At 42.8% G+C, this 18,915-nt stretch overlaps 1 protein-coding gene across 12 annotated transcripts in view; it reads right to left on the bottom strand.

Moving 5' to 3' along the window:
- FHIP1A (FHF complex subunit HOOK interacting protein 1A) overlaps positions 1-18,915 on the bottom strand; it is a 136,317-nt gene that overhangs the window by 80,084 nt on the left and 37,318 nt on the right. For 4 of the 12 annotated variants that reach the window (XM_075930043.1, XM_075930042.1, XM_075930039.1 and 1 more), the window contains one exon: positions 1,242-1,366. The exons of 7 other annotated variants lie outside the window; for them this stretch is intronic. The gene's annotated coding sequence lies outside the window, so the exon portion shown is untranslated. Of the gene's footprint in view, positions 1-1,241; positions 1,367-7,567; positions 7,846-18,915 lie in introns of those variants that run through there. One more of the 12 variants, XM_075930048.1, reaches the window with a different exon arrangement.

Here is an 18,915-nt window from a genome sequence, read left to right as displayed (position 1 = left end):
GCTGGAGTTAGGGTTGGTTCTGCCTTGAGCAGAGAGTTGGACTAGATGACATCCAGAGGACTCTTCCAACCCTAATCATCCATGATTCTATGAAAAACATTGAATCCTGACTATGCAAATAACCAGGGCTCACCGAACCGCGGCAAACCCTGCTCGCCAGCCGTGCTGTCCGGGAACCTGTGCATGTGCAGATCATTCTGCGCATGCACAGATCGCCCGAACCCAGCTCTTCCGGGTTGCAATCTACTCGCCATGGGTGAGTAGATTGCATTATTTGTCGAGCCCTGCTAATAACTTACTAACTGTATAGATCCACTTTTTTTCTGGTTGCTACAGTAGTATGACCAATACATTTTTTTTCATGTGATTGAGTCCATAAGCCTAGCCACCCAGTAGAAGGTACACAAATGGCAACTACAGCCCATAGCCTGAGCCAAGAGGATAGCATCTGTGAAGCCATTGTGCAGCAAGCCTCCATGTTGGTGGAGAACATTTCTTTCCCCAGGTCCTGTACAAAGTTCATTGAGAACCTGTCTACACAAGGCAAATACTCCAGTTTCCCAGTGTGAAGTTACATTCTGGAATATTTTAGATCTTGGTGTGCCCAGAACCGAGAGTCATCTTGTTACTGCCCCTGCCTCCAGAGAGAGTGAGACTTATTGGGGCCTGTCTGAGTGATGGCTCCTTGATACCACATTTGTTAAATAATCTCCAGTGGGCTGTGCCAGTCCTCACTTTGACTTGCAGGTTAACAGTAGGCGCCAGCGGTGGACTTAGGGCAGGGCGAGCGGGGCGGCTGCCCCGGGCCCCGCGCTTCCCGAGGCCCTGCACATGCACCATGTGAAAGGGGGGGCCCCGTGAAATTTTGCTGCCCGGGGCCCCGCGGCGCTACCCTGGGCCCCGCGGCGCTCTCATGCACCCCTGGTAGGTGCACCCCAGTCCTCGCGACCCTTTGAAGTGCTCCCTATTGTGTTTAGACCCTTATCCATTGAACATTCATAGAAATACCAGGCTTGCAATTCCCCAAATCAATAGTGCACACACCAACTTGTTTGTTTTAGTTCAAGATTTGCTCCTTCTGGAATACCACAGCATTGATATACAGTTATAGCGAAAACAATACAAAATTATCAAAGATCAATATTTAAGAGATAGCAAGTAAGGATAATCTAAACAGAAGGATTATATATAAACCAACATCATAACATGACTGTAAGGGTTTGTCTACAAAGCATCCTTACCTCAAAATAAGCTACGCAGTTTGCGCTACACAAATTGCATAGCTCAGTGTTTCCCCATTGGTGCTCTGTGAAACCCTGGGGTTCCGCGAAGCAAAAGTAGGGGTTCCACGAGGAGCCAGCATTCCCTGTGAAAGAGAGAGCACCGGTGTGATGGGATGGACCCATCCCTGGGGGAAGGACTGATCCATCCGCATGCAGACTTCACCAACCCCTGCCTTTTACGGGGTGCACAAGGGGCAGATGCCTGTCTGTGCCCCCTGTTCTTCAGGGCTGTTCTGCCGCCGGGGGAAAGCTGAGCCAGGGCCGTGCATCCGGGGTGGAAGGGGGCAGGACAGGTGATGTCAAGACGGAGCGTGCGACAGGGGGAGGGGTTAGCAGGGCGGACCAGAGCAGGGCATTCAAAAGGGCTGTGGCCACAAAAGACAGGGTGGGGGAGGCAGTGAGGGAGATTAGAGGGAGACAGGGGAACGGGAGCACAATCAGAGCGGGGGAGGAAGCATCAGCATTATCCCAGTGCCTGGAGTTAAGGCGCGGAGGTGGTGAGCATCAGAGCTAGGAGAACACGGGGGGGGGGGGGGGGGGGGGGGAGTCCGAGGTCCCTGGGGATAGGAAGAAGCCCAGGGCGGGGCTTGCCTACAGATGGCCCACGGATTGGTGCGTTGTGGCAGGAGCCCCACCAGCCAGACATGTCCTTGCCTGCACCTGTTTTTAGGGCCCTGGGCTGGGACCCATGAGCAAGGGCAAGTCCGGGTCCTCTTACCCCCACCCTCCAGCAGCAGGGCAAAACTGTTGGAGACGCTTGTGGTATGGGACTACAAAATGGACTGCCATGGAGGCAGAAACAATTATAAACTGGTTAGCAAAAGGACGGCTGGGTGGCCATTAAAGACAGAGCCAACTGACAGAAAAGGGGGAGCGGACTGCCACCCCTTTACAGCCGGCTAACCAGCAGAGGCGTATAGAGGCAGGGGCAGAGGGAACAGTTGCTCCCGGCCAGCACACCAGGAGAGTGCCAAACAGGAGTGACCCCACGTGACCCACAGTGGGGAAGGAAGCACTTCCCCTCCCCAAAGGAGCTGGCGTGCACTGCCTGAATAGCTGGGACTGTGGCACCCGGCAACTTAGTTCCAGGACCTCTCTGCACAGTACGGGGGAAGGGAAGAAGTTCAGGAGACCAGTACCTTCGCAGCTCAAACTATTCAGGCAGCACGCTCTGCCCTGGGACTCCCCGCGCCCTCCCTCTCCCGCAGGATGGCATCACGGAAGTAAATTGCTGGGGTGCAACAGCCCCTGTTGTTCGGGCAGCACACACGCCAGCTGTTTGGGGAGAGGGAGTGCAGTTGCACACTTCACAGAACCCAGAGGTGCTGCAGAATTGCCACAGAATTGCCAGGTACTGATCCCAGCTGCCCCTGTCCAGTCCCCACCCTCCATGAGTACCCTGTCCCCTGTCCCCACCAGCACTGTCCCCAGCACCCAGCAGCCACCCTAACACCCAACACCACCCTGGACCCAGCACCGTGCCATCCACCCTAGCACCCAACAGTACCCTGTTCCTTGTCCCAACACCCTGCCACCCACCCCAGTGCCCAGCAGGACTACAGCACCCTCTCCCCAGCCCCAGTACCCACTAGCACTCGGTCCCCTGCCCCCACCAGCACAGCTGGGACCACATTCATGAAGCTTGGGGGTTTTTGGAGGGGGGTTTTCTTTTGCATATCACTTGTGTGGCCCCAACTGACTTTTCTGTGGGGCGGTGACCCTGGACTCAAAACAGGTTCCTCACCCCTCTCATAAATAAAGACAATGCTAAAATCTTTTGATTTTGACATAATATTTTATTTAAAAATGAAGCCAGGCCAACAAGCCCCCAATTGGGGCCAAACCCCCATATCACTGCAGCATCAGAACACTCCTGCACCACGTGACCCCAAATCTGAGCCTATCATACACTGGAACCCCCTGTCCTGAACCTTATATCCCCAAACTCCTGCCTCCCCACATCCTCAGTGTTCTGCCACAACACTCCTACACCATCCACATATCACAAATCTGTGTCCTGAGCCCGTGATACTCACAACCTCCTTGCTCGGAACCCCTCACATATCCAGTCCAAACTCCTGCACCCTCACATCCACAAGCCCATGGCTTGCTCAGTACCCCAACTCTTCACCTGACCCCAACACTCTCCACCCTGAAGCCCCCTCCCCAAGCTAGTATCCCCTTCTCCATCTCCTCTGGCATCCAAATTCCCTCCCAGAGCTTGCACCTCTCACCCCTTCCCACACCCAAATCCTTCATTCCCACCCCAGAGCCTGCACCTCCTGTCTCAACCTAGTGAGAGTGTATAAGGGCTGGGGATAGCAAATGGAGAGGAGGGGAACAGAGAAGAGAAGGGGTGGGGGTCTTAGGGAAGGAATGTGATTTTCATGCATTGGTGGGTCTCTTCCCCCCCCCCCTTTTTTTTTTGCGCTTGACAAACCTAGGGGGTTCCTTGAAATTCTGAAAAGCTGAAAAGGGTTCCATGGACAAATAAAATTGGGTAACACTGGATAGCTTATTTCAAGTTAATTTTCAAGCAACTCAAGTTAAAGTGCTATTCTGAAACTTCTCTTAACTCTCGTGCAGTGAGGTTTACAGGGAAGTCAGAATGGTGAGCCCATTATATTTCTATATAACAGGCTTGCTCTCAAGATGCGGAATAGAACTCTGCAGTGTAGACATAGCCCTAGAGACCAAACTTAACAGGCTAACTTCCTGCCTAAAGCAGCCTCATCTCATCCAAAACCTTTTGCATAGCTGATCAGGATCACATTTTCACAAATGTAAGTAAGCATGCTATCAGTTTATTTTCTAGGTGCAGTATAAAAGAGTGTTTTCCTCATTTCCAATGTATACCCCTCCAAAGTTCATTGTTTTAGCACATGGCCAGAGTAATCCTATGGCTTGTTTTTTCATGTGTGCTCCTTTCTGCTTGACTCCATATTTAAATAGGGCTTACAATGTATATTTTTTGTTTCTACAGAGATACATATATTACCTCATATCTCAAAGAAAACTTGTCCTCTGTGGCTGGTGACAGACTTTAAGGCGTATTTTGAGTACATACACAACTCCTTAAATATCATCCATATTTACAACTTACAATGACTGTAAAGATTAGTAGGACATAAGATTTTATTAGAGATCTCACATTACTCTCTTTGGTGAACTAGAACATACATGATTGATTTGGGAGATACCCGCAACCTCTGTAACTCTCTGGTAACAGACACCAGTTGATTCTTGGGTAACATGGAGAGTGTTGAAGGTTAAGACAAGACATTTGCATTTTGCAGCAAAAGCAGAGCATTGAACCAGGGAGATCTTAGAAGCACATTGTGAATGAACTTCAGGAGAGGGATGCTTGCACTTGTTCAAGGCCAATGAATGGGAGATTACAATACCTGGTCATTCAATCTGGGTTTAGACAAAAGGTTGAATCTTGGAGATGTGTAACCCTAGGTTGACAGTTAATAGAATAAGGGCTTTTATTTTAAACAAAACTATAGATTAAAAAAAGAAAAAAAATCACTATAAATAAATGTATGCTCTTTGTTTTTGAATTTCACTCTTTATGGACAATGAATCAGACCCAATTTTATTGTAGGTGATTTTACATTCTGCTTCTCAAATAATAAGCAGATGTTTTAAGTCTTGGGGTCTTTTTGCTTAGAAATTTCCTTCAATGATAGTAACAAAAATCATTCTGCCAAAAATAAACAGAAAAAAAGTTTAGGTTGAAACTATTTTTCCTCTCCAGAACTGCCATCAGAATGAAGTCAGGTACTTTGCACTGCTCCAGTTTGCATTATTTATCAGTCACCAGTATCTCAGTATGTATTCAAAATTGGAGCCAGAGGATTCCAAAATGAATGTCAAGACAAAGTCAAAGACTGAAGTGAATACCTGAAGTCAATTGAATTGATCCTGAAAATATCCCCATACCTTTCCATTTTGCTCATTGTTGCTGTGACCTTTTTAAAACAGACTACTGGAAAATGTGTTACTGTACTGAGAGAAACATCTGTCCTTCCTAACTGTTCTTGAGTTTATGATCTGTAGGTGATTATGGGCAACTAACATAATACTGCATCACTGACTAAAATAACATGTGCTGCAGGCTAAACATTTTTAGGCAAGAATTTTAAGTTGTGTTTGTTTTTTGTTCTTCAGCTACACATTTAGCACAGTTGCTACATGATGTGATGGGGAACTCAGTAAAAATCAGGCTAAAGGATTAATGAGAAGCAAAGAATTAATTCTAATAGGATTTTATTTTCTGTGATCAAAGGTTGTCTGGAGTAGTTTGCTCTCAAAAGTAGTTTTTCATGGTTATTAGGTTTTAAGGGCATACAATTTTATAGCTGTGATTTTCCTCAATAAGTGCAAGGATGCTTTAGGTGGAGTTTATAATTACAAACATAAATACTTGAGTAAGATTTGCTGTGGTACAGTGCTTGTCAAATACAAGGTATTCCAAAGTGCTTTATCAAACAGTGGATTAGAGACTATAGGGCATACTGTCACTACGTAATAAATGGAATAGCCAGTACACATGAAAGTGCTCAAATATTATCTTAAAGCCTTTCCAAAAATGGTGCATGGTTACAACACTAACAAGCATTACAACATTGAAAGTCATTGTGTTGCTGATGGCCACTGACTTTTTTTTTTAAATGTATTATTAAGCTCTGCTTAGAGCACATCTAACTGACACACATTCAAAATGCCTAAACAGTCAGTGGCCTATGTACCATATTGCTTCTAGTGCTGCTAAGACAAGTTGGTTGGCTCAGTCTTGGAAACTCTTCCTGACAGTCCTATTTCTTTATTGTGTGATTGGTCACCAGGAACATTAAGAGCAACCTATGGACTATTCCTGTGGCCAGTACTGGCAAAGCTCAAAGACTTGAAGTCATTTTCTATTTTCTACCATATTTTGTTAACACTTCTTTAGGGAGAGGGTGCAGGGTGAGGGTTTATAGTTCTCATGGGAAAAAAGGGTTAAGAAGGATCATGCCATTTGTAGACACCAGGATTTGATAAAATTTTAAGGACTATCTAGAAAGATTATTAATGGCCCCACATGGAATGACACTTTTTAACATATAAACCAAAATAATTCAGGAAAACAACAGATACATTCTCTCTCTGCATTTTCCTTTTTGAAGTTGCCCCTCAAATCATTTGCAAGAAGTAGCATGATTAGAGAATTATCACAGGTTTTTGAACTAGAACTCTGGATGAGTTTAGTGGGATGATGGAGGCATAGGTGATAAAGAAATAACTTAGTGGAACAGTTAATATAAATGAAAAACAAATTAAAAAAAACTTTTCCTTGAATTAAGTTAGTTCTCTACATGAAAATCTCATGCCTTCCTTTCCTACTTATTATGAAGTACAAAATGGAAGGGCTCTCATTAGGGTTTTCTAGTGCAGTGTTTCTCAACTAGAAGTACACCTTTAAAAAAAAGTTAAGTACCCCCAGTACCTATAGTTTTCAGACACACAAAAATTTTCTACCATTACAACACGTTTGTTTAAACAACTTAATTGTAGCCGGGCAGGGGATTAAAACTTAAAACAAAAATTCAGTTTTCTCCAAATTTCAGTTGTGTTGATATACCCCAGTCTTCTCTTAAGTGCCCCTAAGGGTACTCGTACCACTGGTTGAGAAACACCGTTCTAATGCAGCCCTCTGCACTCAAAAGCAAGCTTAAGTATTATCCCAATGGTTCTTAACCAGAGGTACATTGTCCCTGGGGGTGTGCAGAAGTCTTCCACAGGGTACATCGACTCATCTAGATATTGGACTAGTTTTACAGTAGGCTACATAAAAAGCATTAGCAAAATCACTACACACTAAAATTCCATACAATCACTTGTTTATATTGCTCAATATACGCTATACGCTGAAATCTAAACACGATATTTATATTGCAATTAACATATATTGTGGTTACATGCTAAAAATTAGAAAGTAAGCAATTTTCAGTAGCAGTGCTGTGACACGTCCATATTTGTGTGTCTGGTTTTTTCAAGTGAGGACAAATCAGATTCATGAAAGGGATACAACATCCTGAAAAGATTGAGAGCCACAGATCTAGATACCCACATAGGAGTTTCCAAACCTGCTCTTAAAAACCGCCAAATGATAGAGATTCTACAACCTCCCTGGGCAATTGATTCCAGTGCTTAACCATCCTGACCACGTTTAGAAGTTTTTCCTAATGTCCAACCTTAACTTCCCTTGCTTATTTTAAGTCTATTGCTTCTTGTCCTACCTTTAGACGCTAAGAAGAACAATTTTTCTCCTTCCTCCTTGGAGTGACCTTTTTAGGTACTTAAAAACTGTTGCCATGTCCTTCCCTTCACTCTTCTCCAAACTAAATAAATCCAGTTCTTTAAATCTCTCCTCATAGGCCATGTTTTCTAGACCTTTAATAATTTTTGTTGCTCTTCTCTGGACTTTTTCCAGTTGGTTCACATCTTGCATGAAATGGACAAAGTATTCCAGTTGAGGCCTAATCAGCCTAAAGTAAAGCAGAAAAATTATTTCTTGTACCTCGCTTATAACATTCCTGTTAATATCGCTCAGCATTTTGTTAGGGTATGTCTATACTACCCCGCTAGTTCGAACTAGCGGGGTAATGTATGCATACCGAACTTGCTAATGAAGCCCGGGATTTGAATTTCCCGGGCTTCATTAGCATAAAACCGGCGCCGCCATTTTTAAAAGCCAGCTAGTGCGAACCCCGTGCCGCGCGGCTACACGCGGCACGGGCTAGATAGTTCGGAATAGCTAGCTAGTTCGAACTATCTAGCCCGTGCCGCGTGTAGCCGCGCGGCACGGGGTTCACACTAGCCGGCTTTATGCTAATAAAGCCCGGGAAATTCAAATCCCGGGCTTCATTAGCAAGTTCGGTATGCATACATTACACCGCTAGTTCGAACTAGCGGGGTAGTGTAGACATACCCTCTGTGTTTTAAAAAAAAAAAAAATTAAAAAAAAAATAAAAAAGCTGTTATACTCAGGGCTCACCGAGCCGCAGCAAGCCCCTCTCACCAGCCGCACTGTCCGGCGAACCCAGCTCTTCCAGGTTGTACGTAGTTTGCCGAGCCCTGGTTATACTCTTCACTCCAGATCCCTCTCTGCAATACACCTTCCTAGGCAGTCACTTCTTAGTTTGAATATGTGCAACAGCTTATGGCTTCCTGAAAAGGGTATTTTGCATTTGTTATTGAATTTCATCCTGTTTACTTCAGATCATTTCTCCAGTCTGTCAAGATCAGTTTGAATTTTAATCTTCCAAAACACTTGCAATCTCTCCCAGTTTGGTATCATCTGTAAACTTTGTAAGTGTGCTCTCTATGCCAATAGCTAAATAATTACTAAAGTTACTGAACAGATCTACAAAAGCAGCGAGGAGTCCTGTGGCACCTTATAGACTAACTGAAGTGTAGGAGCATAAGCTCTCGCGGGCAGACCCACTTCGTCAGATGCATGTAGTGGAAATTTCCAGAGGCAGGTATAAATATGCAGTCTGTGAATGGCTAGCTAACTACAAAAGCAGCTTCTCCTCTCTTGGAAATAACACCTCCAGATCAGCTACTAGAAGTGGGCATCATCCTCCCTGATTGGATCCACCTCGTCATCCCCAGCCTGATTCTGGCCTGCATATTTATACCTGCCTCTGGAAATTTCCACTACATGCATCTGATGAAGTGGGTCTTTGCCCATGAAATCTTATGCTCCTACACTTCAGTTAGTCTATAAGATGCCACAGGACTCCTCGCCGCTTTTACAGATTCAGACTAACACGGCTACCCCTCTGATACTGAACAGATCTAGACTCAGATCTGATCCCTGTGGGACCCCACTCAATATTCCCTTCCAACTTGACTGTGAACCACTGGTAACTACTTTGTAGGAATGGTTTTTCAAGCATTTATGATCCCATAAAGTAGCTCCATGTAGGTTGCATGTCCTTAGTTTATTTATAAGAAAATCAAGCAAGGCAGTATGAAAAGCCTTACTAAAGTCAAGATATATCACATCTTCCACAGGACATCCCAGCTGCATTTGGCTGGGGGAGAGGCACCAGGTTCAAGCTAAATTTCCCTTGGCCATGGCAGATCAGAGGCCAGATTGGGTTGGGGCTGGGACAGCCCTTCTCTGGCTGACAGGTCCCCACCTAGGGTGGATTCCTTGAGCACCAGTGCAGTGCTAACTAGATGGCTGTGTGGCCACACAACCATGTAGCTGATAGGGAACTTAGGTCATGACCCACTTTGGGGGCCTGACCCACAGTTTAAGAACTGTTGCTCTAAATCCAACAGGAAAATTGGGAAGTCATAGGAGGAGGATTACAGAAATCAATACGGGTGATAGTGAAGGCCTGTCTAAACAGAGCATAAAGAACAGATCAGAAATATTATGGTCGAAGATATATAGCATGCAGAGTTTGCTAGTGGGTTTAATTCCTGGATCCCAGTAACAGGTATTTTCAACACAGCTTTAACGGTATATCTTTTGATACGGCCAGCTTCCTTTGGCCCATTGATATGAATCTTGTGTAAAGCCAATTTATTCCATCACTGCAAAGGTGGAGTTTTTACATGGCTATAGCTAGCATAATGTAAAAGCCACAGAGACAAGGTACTATAGTTTTTACCTTGATGTAGACAAGTCAAATCAACCACCTACTAAGAAGTAGGTGGCAAGGAAGATGTAGGGCTCACAGCTTCAGTTTGTTACTTGCATAGCTTCGATGTGCTGGTATGTTGGATTAGCTCACACCAATGCTTTGCATGCTCGAACACAGGCTCTCAGAGATCCTGATTATTTAGTGATCTGAACAGGATGGGTCAGAATAAGGAAGAATTTTGGCTGATTTGACAGAACTGTATGGCTAGTCCAAAACTGCACTGTAGTGTGTTTAGGAGGGTGTGAAGCTACTAGCAATGGTGGACAATTGCAGGATAAGGGTTAAAGAAACTGAAGTGAGTAAGCAAAAACTGAATAGTTTACAACTTTACAGAGACTCCTCCTTAGGCACACCTGATGGGCCACAAGGACATATCTGTTTACTGCTCACATTCTTTTGTGAATAGCAGAGCTCTGTGACAGACAAATAGCATGAATTCACCAGTGTTCCTGTGGCAAAGTCCCTGAAGGTATAAACAACCACATCACACATTTGAGCTCAGAAAGAAATAGATTACCTAAATTGGACTGCAGTTACCACCGATGAGAGACAGCATTAACACACTGCTATCAACATACACTTATTCTATTCATAATCATGCATGGACGTATGAGGTGGGGCTTGTTGTCCTTCGGTACTTCAGCTCCTATTTGCTAGTTGGGCCTATTGAAAAAAGGCCTCAATAAATTGGATGATTTGGTAGCAGTTGTTAGTTCAGATCACATACAAAGCTTTTTCGAGTCTATTAATAAAGTTGCAGCCACTGCTCTTAAAACCCAAGTTTTGAATCTGTGTTTATTCTCTACCATCTAGCAGTAACACACAATCAGAACATAATGTAGGTTTCCTTTCAGTGAAAAGCTGACAATAAGTACAACAAAAAAGAAGTGTTAGAATGTTAAACCAGGAAGGGAGGGGGAGGATAATTTTTTTTAATAATTAGTTTATAAAGATTCAGTCCGAACTATAAGCTTAATAAAATAATCTAGCTAGGTCTCATTTCCTTTTATTCAGTTACAAGGCCATAACTCTGATGATTCACTCCTGTATCACTCCAGAATGTTCTGATAAGAACACAGTCAGCAAGATGAACAGCATTAATATGTCTGAGATCAAAAGAGAACTTTCTTCTGTTGAGTTGTATCAGCAAAACATTCATTACATGTAAACACACTCTAGATTAAAATATCATACTGGAGATACTGAGATATTATAGAGAAAGAGCAGCCCCTAGGGGGATAAAACAAGTAACTGCATGACAAGCTACCCTTACAAAAGAAAAGAATCTAGGTATTAATATAGTGTAAAGGAAAAACAAACCAGAACATGCTCATTACAACGTGGGGGGGGGGGGGGGAATGGAGGAGAAGAGAACAGTCACGAGACATTAAACAGAAATTGTTTAACTTAGTGGGTTCTGGTGGTTTAAGAAAAAGACATCAAAATGATCTGCTTAATCCCTTAGAAAAATGATGTTCCTTTCTACCACAGATTCTGGAACCTTATGAGGTGGTAAGTCTTTGGGGCAAAACTCACCTGTGATGTAAGCAGGCAGAAATCCATTAGAGTCGTGGAACTGACAAGGAAAACTCCAATGGAGTTATTTCGAATAGTAAGAGGGGATAGTTAACCAGAAGTCATATGATGATATTAAAGGGAATATATTTAGATTGAATAGCACGAAAACCTTCCTGACATGGAGATGTATGAAGCTGTGAAAACTCCTATGCTTGGGACACCACTTATAGATATGATCTCCACTGACTCTCTCACACATACATACCCACTCCTATTCTCATTATGCTTAAAAAGGGGCAGGAGGGGGCTATTCCAGTCCAGCCAGGCCACTGGTTAACCATAAGCAGTAAGTATCCCCTAAAAAGAGCTGCCTCCATTAGATCAAAAAGATTTATCAGGTTCAAGTTATCTACTATTTTAACTCCCTTTAACAAGATTAACACTCAGGGCTTGTGTTCACATACAGCACTACAGCTACTACACCATGGGGAAAGGTAGTTAATCCACCTCCCTAAGAGGTGACAGCTGTGTCAGTGAGGGTGTGTCTAGACTACATGCCTCCTTCGACGGAGGCATGTAGACTAGCCAGATCAGAAGAGGGAAATGAAGCCGCGATTAAAATAATCGCGGCTTCATTTAAATTTAAATGGCTGCCCCGATCTGCCGATCAGCTGTTTGTCGGCAGATCGGGGGAGTCTGGACGCGATGCCCCGACAAAGAAGCCTTTCTTCATCGACACAGGTAAGCCTCGTGAAACCAGGTTTACCTGTGTCGATGAAGAAAGGCTTCTTTGTCGGGGCATCGCGTCCAGACTCCCCCGATCTGCCGACAAACAGCTGATCGGCAGATCGGGGCAGCCATTTAAATTTAAATGAAGCCGCGATTATTTTAATCGCGGCTTCATTTCCCTCTTCCGATCTGGCTAATCTACATGCCTCCGTCGAAGGAGGCATGTAGTCTAGACACACCCTGAGAGACAGTCTTCCATCAACACAGCTATCTATGCTGTGGGTCAGTACAACTACATAATTCCCATGTGTGGATTTTTATACCCCTCAGGGTATTATGATATACATCTGTAATGTTGACCTGGCCTCAGAGACAGGACTAAAGAGGTCTGAAGTTTTTGCTCTTACAACAGGCTTACAATTAAAATAATAAAAGTTGACCTCTCAAGCCCAATTGCTATAATAAGCATCATATCAAGCAGAGCTTCTGTTTTGACTATACTAAATTTAATATAATTTACAAGAGCAAATTCATTTTCCCCTTAGCATCTCATTTGGCATACCAAGTTTCTACCACAGTCACCCCCACCAAAAAGGGGAACGTAACTATTTTGCTTTATAGCAATGTTACATCCTATTAATTTTCTGTAAAGTGTGTTTTTCTTTAAAGTAATTATAGCTTAGCTCAGGAAATCCCAGCACACTTATCAATATTATGTTTACAGCAAATGGATTGTAGTTATTGACTAGATGGTTTAAATCCATGTGTAAATCTACTGTCATTTACTTCTTTTCATCCTGCAGCTACTGAAGGTTGCTTCTTTTAGGGAGATTAGCTTCTGTAATCATCCCAACATATTTATCCAATTCAAAACGATTCTCTCTCATATCCTAAAGTGATAACATGTTATAGTCAATCACATCAGTTTAATGAGTGGTCTCTTTGCCTTGAATTCTCAACTGAACTAAATAAGCTTTTTCTAGTTATGTTCACAATAATGCACTATGGAAGAGACACACATCTAGTAGAGTGCTATGACATGGCATAACTGAAAAACAAGTAACATTTAGCACAAGGATGTCTCATTATGCTGCAGAATGGCAGAAGTGAGTCATACATATTTCAGCAAAAGTAGCTGGTGCAGAGCTCTTAAAACTGTACATTTTACACTAAATACAGATTATTTCTGGGGAGAGCTGGTAGCAACTCATTTATTTAGGTTTCTTAATACTTTCTATTATAAAAAAACCCTTACGTTCTCCATCTTCCAGTGGTTTGCATCAGGCCCTTGAAATTCACAAAGTCCTAGGGCCAGCAAAGTGCCTTTACTTTGTCCTGAATTTTAAGTTTGGCAGAGATAAAAGCTCATGAAAAGTCATTGTTTCTTTTCTGTCACTTGATCTAGCAGCAAAACGTGGGCAGCATGGCAAAACAATCAACTGAACATCAACCTTCTAGTGTAAGGTCAGGCCTACACTATCACTGAAGTGCAGCATAGACTGCACTGGGAACATCAGAAGACGACAGTATCCCTAGGAAGGGGAGAGAATGATCCTGAATGGTCACCCACAACTCCCACTGCAAACCAAGCACTCAGCCTCAGCAGTCCATTTCCAAACCCAGTAATAGCCTTCTCCTGTTGCCAGCTAATGTAGTTAGTGATGCATGGGGTGGAAAGGTGGATGGGGAGGGGAGATGCAGTTCCACATAATGAAATTTGTTTTTACCCATAAAAAAGGGCTTATATACAATAAAACAATAATAAAATTTTGAGGAAAAATGGTTTTAATCCAGAACTTTTTTATTTTATGCTGTAAAGTCAAGCACTCAAATGTTTCGAAGTGACAAAATAGAAAGCTAGCCAGTGCAATTTTAATTTAGCCCCCTTGCGCATGTGTGTGATGGAATAGCATAGGAGTACATAATTCACAACTTCTCCCCCACAGGACTACTGCCTCATTCCATGCACAGAATCTAGGGAATGAATCAGGGTTGTGTAGTCAGTGAGACAGTTTGTAGGACACCCACTCTAGCAGTTGGAAGACTAGTATATTACTATGCACTTCCTGGAAGATATGCTATTTTTCTAAACTGCACTGGCCTACCCAGCAATGCAAATATATTACCTTCCGACGAACAGTGGAAGATAAACTACGGAATCCTATAGGCAACATACTTTTAAAGACAAAAAGGGTATGTCTACACTACTACCCTAGTAGGAAGCCTTATCCGAACTACCTAGTCCTTGCTGCGTGTAGCCAAAGGCACGGAGTCTGAACTAGCGGACATTTAAAAATGGCGGCGCCCGGCAAGATGCAAATGAAGCCCGGGAAATTCAAATCCCGGGCTTCATTTGCAACTTCGGTTGCCTACATTAACCATCCTAGTTCGAACTAGGGTGGTAGTGTAGACATACCCAAAGGGTCTACTGTTTTCAGGAGGTTCACGGGGACATGGCAGAAAGATACCTAGCAACTAGTTTTTACTTTTGAAAGTCTGCCCTTACATAATAATGCAGACTTACTAATGCTAGATAAGACAAAGCATTGGAAGGAGGCCCCAGTGGCTCTTCAAGTCAATTTCTGTGAAATACAAGGACTGGTCTTTTCAAATATATGACGAACAAAAGAGGGAAATCAAAGTTGAGGCACACAGACTGACCATATTGTGCATTTTTCTAATGTTTGTCAAATTTTTTAAAAGATGTATTTTTATCCTCAATATTGCCATTGTAGGCTGATCACTTTATGTAAGGAGGATAGTTAAAGAACACTAGTTAGGAAGGACTGAGACTATTCTAAAAGGGAAAGGGGGAAAGCGTTGCCCTACAATTCCAATTTACTTTACTGGCAGCCAGAAAGTGTTTTTCCCTTTGAAATCACTAATATTTTCATAAAGCTTAGTGCAAAAAAAACCAAACAAACCACCAGTTAGAAAATCTGGTTCCATTTACTTTTAGTATCCTTTGTAGAAAATAAGCCATTTTTCTAGTCTGCACCAACCAAGAGTGCAAATATTGTACTTTGCATACAAGAATATTGTGGAGCTGTTCATACTTGTGAGCACAAATGAATGTGTCATGCAAGACTGTACTATTAACATGGTCACAAGAACAAGTTATGCTTGTACATTTCTCCCTCATTACAGTAGTCAGCATCCTAGAAAATGATTAATATCATGCTATCTTCTGGTCTTGTGACTATCTCTGCCTTGAGAACAAGGCACATGAATAGTCTGGGAAAAGCAATATTAATCAATTTGGCTGGCAGCCAGAGCACCTCAATCACACATGTTGCCAACTGCGTAACCAGGGAGAAAAGAAAGAGCCAAATAATCAAATTAGGGAACAGTTGAAATGTTGCAGCAACTCAAAAAGATGCTGTCTTCAGAGATGCTCCTTGTTTTAAGAATGAGAGGTGAAAAAGAAACACCATGACTATTATTGTAGCAATGACTAACAAGTCTGGGATATTTATTCACTTCTTTTCAGAAGTCATTTTCTTTATACATGTGTTTAAAAAGCTAATACAACGTTCCAGGGTAACCACTTTCTGGTTTATTACATCATATTTAATATTTGTTTGCAATCTTATCATTGAAGCTGCGAGAGAGAATCCAAGTGGAGCAGCTGCCTTTCCTGTCTAGTTAGAGAAAAGGATAAAAAGGCAACTCCCACCAGAGCAGGGGTTCTCAAACTTCATTGCACTCCTATCCCCTTTTGATGATAAAAATTATTTCATGACCCTGGGAAAGGGGACTGAATCCTGTGCCTTGCTGCCATAGGAGGAGAGGATGGGGGGCAAAGTGCATCCTGTAAAAGTTTGATCTTGCTCCAGCATGCAGGCGTCCAAAAAAATTTGTTGAATTAACAAGGATGCCCCTTGGAACCACTGCTGCTTCACAGCTCTGCTACCCCTTCCCCCTCAGTCTGTGGCATGAAAATAAGCAATTGTAAAATCCTTTTTTTTTCCTGAAATGTAACACTTTTTTTTTTTTTAAATGAGTCTGGTAATTCTCCTTTAGGATTTCTTTGTAAATTGGTGGAAAAATCTGGAATTATATAACATGCTTATTGTCTTGCTAGACAAATTTAACATGAGCACTGACAGTCAGCTGAACAAACATGCAATGTCAAAAGATCTCAACAAGGACTGAAATTAGTGGTAGCCCAAAACGGCAAACGGAATCCTCAGTTAATTATCCAAAATTTTACCCACAGATTATAAGAATTCTGTCCTGTTCTCTTTCAAAAGGAAAAAAAATGGTCAGGAAATTATGGAGACCTGGAAAATACAGGAGTACTAACTGTCAATGAAAGGCAAAGTGTCAATCAATTTTTATATTTTGGCAGATGAGTTAGGGATTACGGAATATCACAGTACAGTACTTGTACAGTAAACTGCTGTACAAGTTCCCAAACCAGCCCACTATTAATGCTAAAAGTGCAATCTTTCAATTATCAATTTTGTATGCCTCTTTTCTTCTGTTATCTACTATTCCTATTCCACCCTGCCTTTCTTACACACAATTTTACTTCTATCACAACTCATTATCAATTTTTAATATGGCAAACATTATAAAACTGTTTCTAAATAATTAACGCCAGTCAGCACCTGGAATTACCCAGTCTTCTCAAACACACTTATTTGATCCTGAATGTTGTAACTGCAATATGCGTGCTCCCTGTATCGTGATCAGTGAAACTGAGTCAGAGGACCAATATTCCCTAGAGGCATAGGTGATGCCTGAGAGTGGAACATGCCCCCTAAAGGCCACAGATGGGAGGGGCAAGGAATCAGGCAGCAGCAGGCAATGGGACTAGTGGGAGAGAGGGAGTCTGGAGCTCACAACAGGCGTCTGCCTCCTCTCCCTGCATTCACCAGCTGCAGCAGGGCAAGCAGAACAATGGCCCCAGCTTGTGCATTCCTCCGGATGCATCACTTGAGGGAGAGGCGGGACTGCCCTGCACTCACCCATGTGAAGCAGAGCGACATGGCTAGGATATTTTTTTTTTTTTAAAAGCTGGGGCCACACTGCTCCGCTTACCCCACCACTGTCAATGAGTATTGGGAGGTGGCCCTTGCTGGTAGTGCTGCCCCCTGACTAAGCTAGTTCCCCTGGTCACATTGCTAAGAGGAAGGGTGAGAGATAGGTGGGGGCAGAGCAAGAGAAGGGCAGGGCCTAGAGTAGAGAAGAGTTGTCCCAGCTCTTCGCTAGATGGCGGAGGGGGGGCTCATGGGGAACAAGGCAGAGAGATTTGCAGCACTTTAGAGCTTTCCACTGCCTCAGTCATCACAGTAAATCCTAGGAGCCCTGGTAAATTATTGCTCCCCAAAAGCAGAATAAAACTGTAGAGCAAGACAGGTTTTTCCGCTAGAGTCCAATTGAAAGGGAGGAGATAGCCAGTAATTTAGGGGTCTATGTGGAATTTTGGGGAAACCATAAACTCTGGTTCAGGACAGGCTAGTCTGTGGCCCTTGGAGTCTGTGGGAGCAGCTGCTCCGGGAAGGTGATACTCAGGGATTTTTTTTTTAAACACTCCCCTTCCAAAAATATACCAAACCAACCAAGATGAAGAACATACCAAGAATGTACCAACATGTCATTTGAAGGTTCATGTGGTATATTCACATCCAAACAGCTTGGAGCACAAATACAGCTGCCTACTGAAAAAATAGTGTCTTCACAGCCTAAAAGCAATTCCTGATGTTTATCAGTCAAACTTTTCCCATTTATTAAAGTCACGAAAAACAGCTACTGGGGGGAAAAAGCTTACAAAGAAGGAAAGATCCCACTGATAAAAGCTGGAGAAGAGACTGATCAGCAGCCAACTACATGAAAAGGCTTCAGAACACCAAGTCTCTGGACTGCACTGACATACAGAAATCAGAAAGCCTTACAAGCCAGTCACCAGAGCAAGTTTTAGACATACTTAATGAAGCTGTTAAGAATGCTGGAGAAACACAGTTTATGCAAATAAACTTGGTTACCACATCAGACTTTATATTTAATGAAGAGGGATACTACACACACACACACACAGACTAGAGGCTAATGTTAAGTGTATTATTACTTGCTTTGAACCAATGTCCAACTTTAGGATTAACAAGACCAGCAAATGCTCTCTAACTTTCTGCAGGAAAATCAGCTGACTAATTAGAAGCATACAAATCAAGGCTGAAAGATATAGCAGTTGAAAAAGTGAAGACGAACTCTCAACATGTTCAAAAGCATATAGCTGATGAAACATCGATGCATATGGGCATGAAGTAATTGTGTACATTATCTAGAGGTCAGTAGATGCATTTCTAGAAGTCCAGGTTACAGAACACACCGTGGCTGCATAGGGGACAACCCACATCTTAAGAGTTAAATGCTTATAAAGTGGACTCCAGAACAGATGGCAGCTTTGTGCATTTGATAAAGCTGCAATCTTCCCTGGAAGACACAATGAAGTACAGGCTTTGCTCAGATTACAGCATAACCCTAATAATCTCAGCTATAAACACTAAAGGTTATCTTAATTTCAATACCCAGAAACATAAAGGAGCAAATAATTAAGCAATCAATTTGCAAACATCTAGAAGACAATAAAATGATAAGTAACCACATAGTTTTGGAGAGAACAAATGGTGTCAAACCAATCTAACATCTTTCTTTACAGGGTAACAAACCAT

The sequence above is a fragment of the Pelodiscus sinensis genome, chromosome 5 (assembly GCF_049634645.1).
Source record: "Pelodiscus sinensis isolate JC-2024 chromosome 5, ASM4963464v1, whole genome shotgun sequence".
NCBI classification, from domain to species: Eukaryota; Metazoa; Chordata; order Testudines; family Trionychidae; genus Pelodiscus; species Pelodiscus sinensis.
The sequence above is the reverse complement of the archived record's forward strand: the minus strand, read 5'-3'. Positions and strand labels throughout refer to the sequence as shown.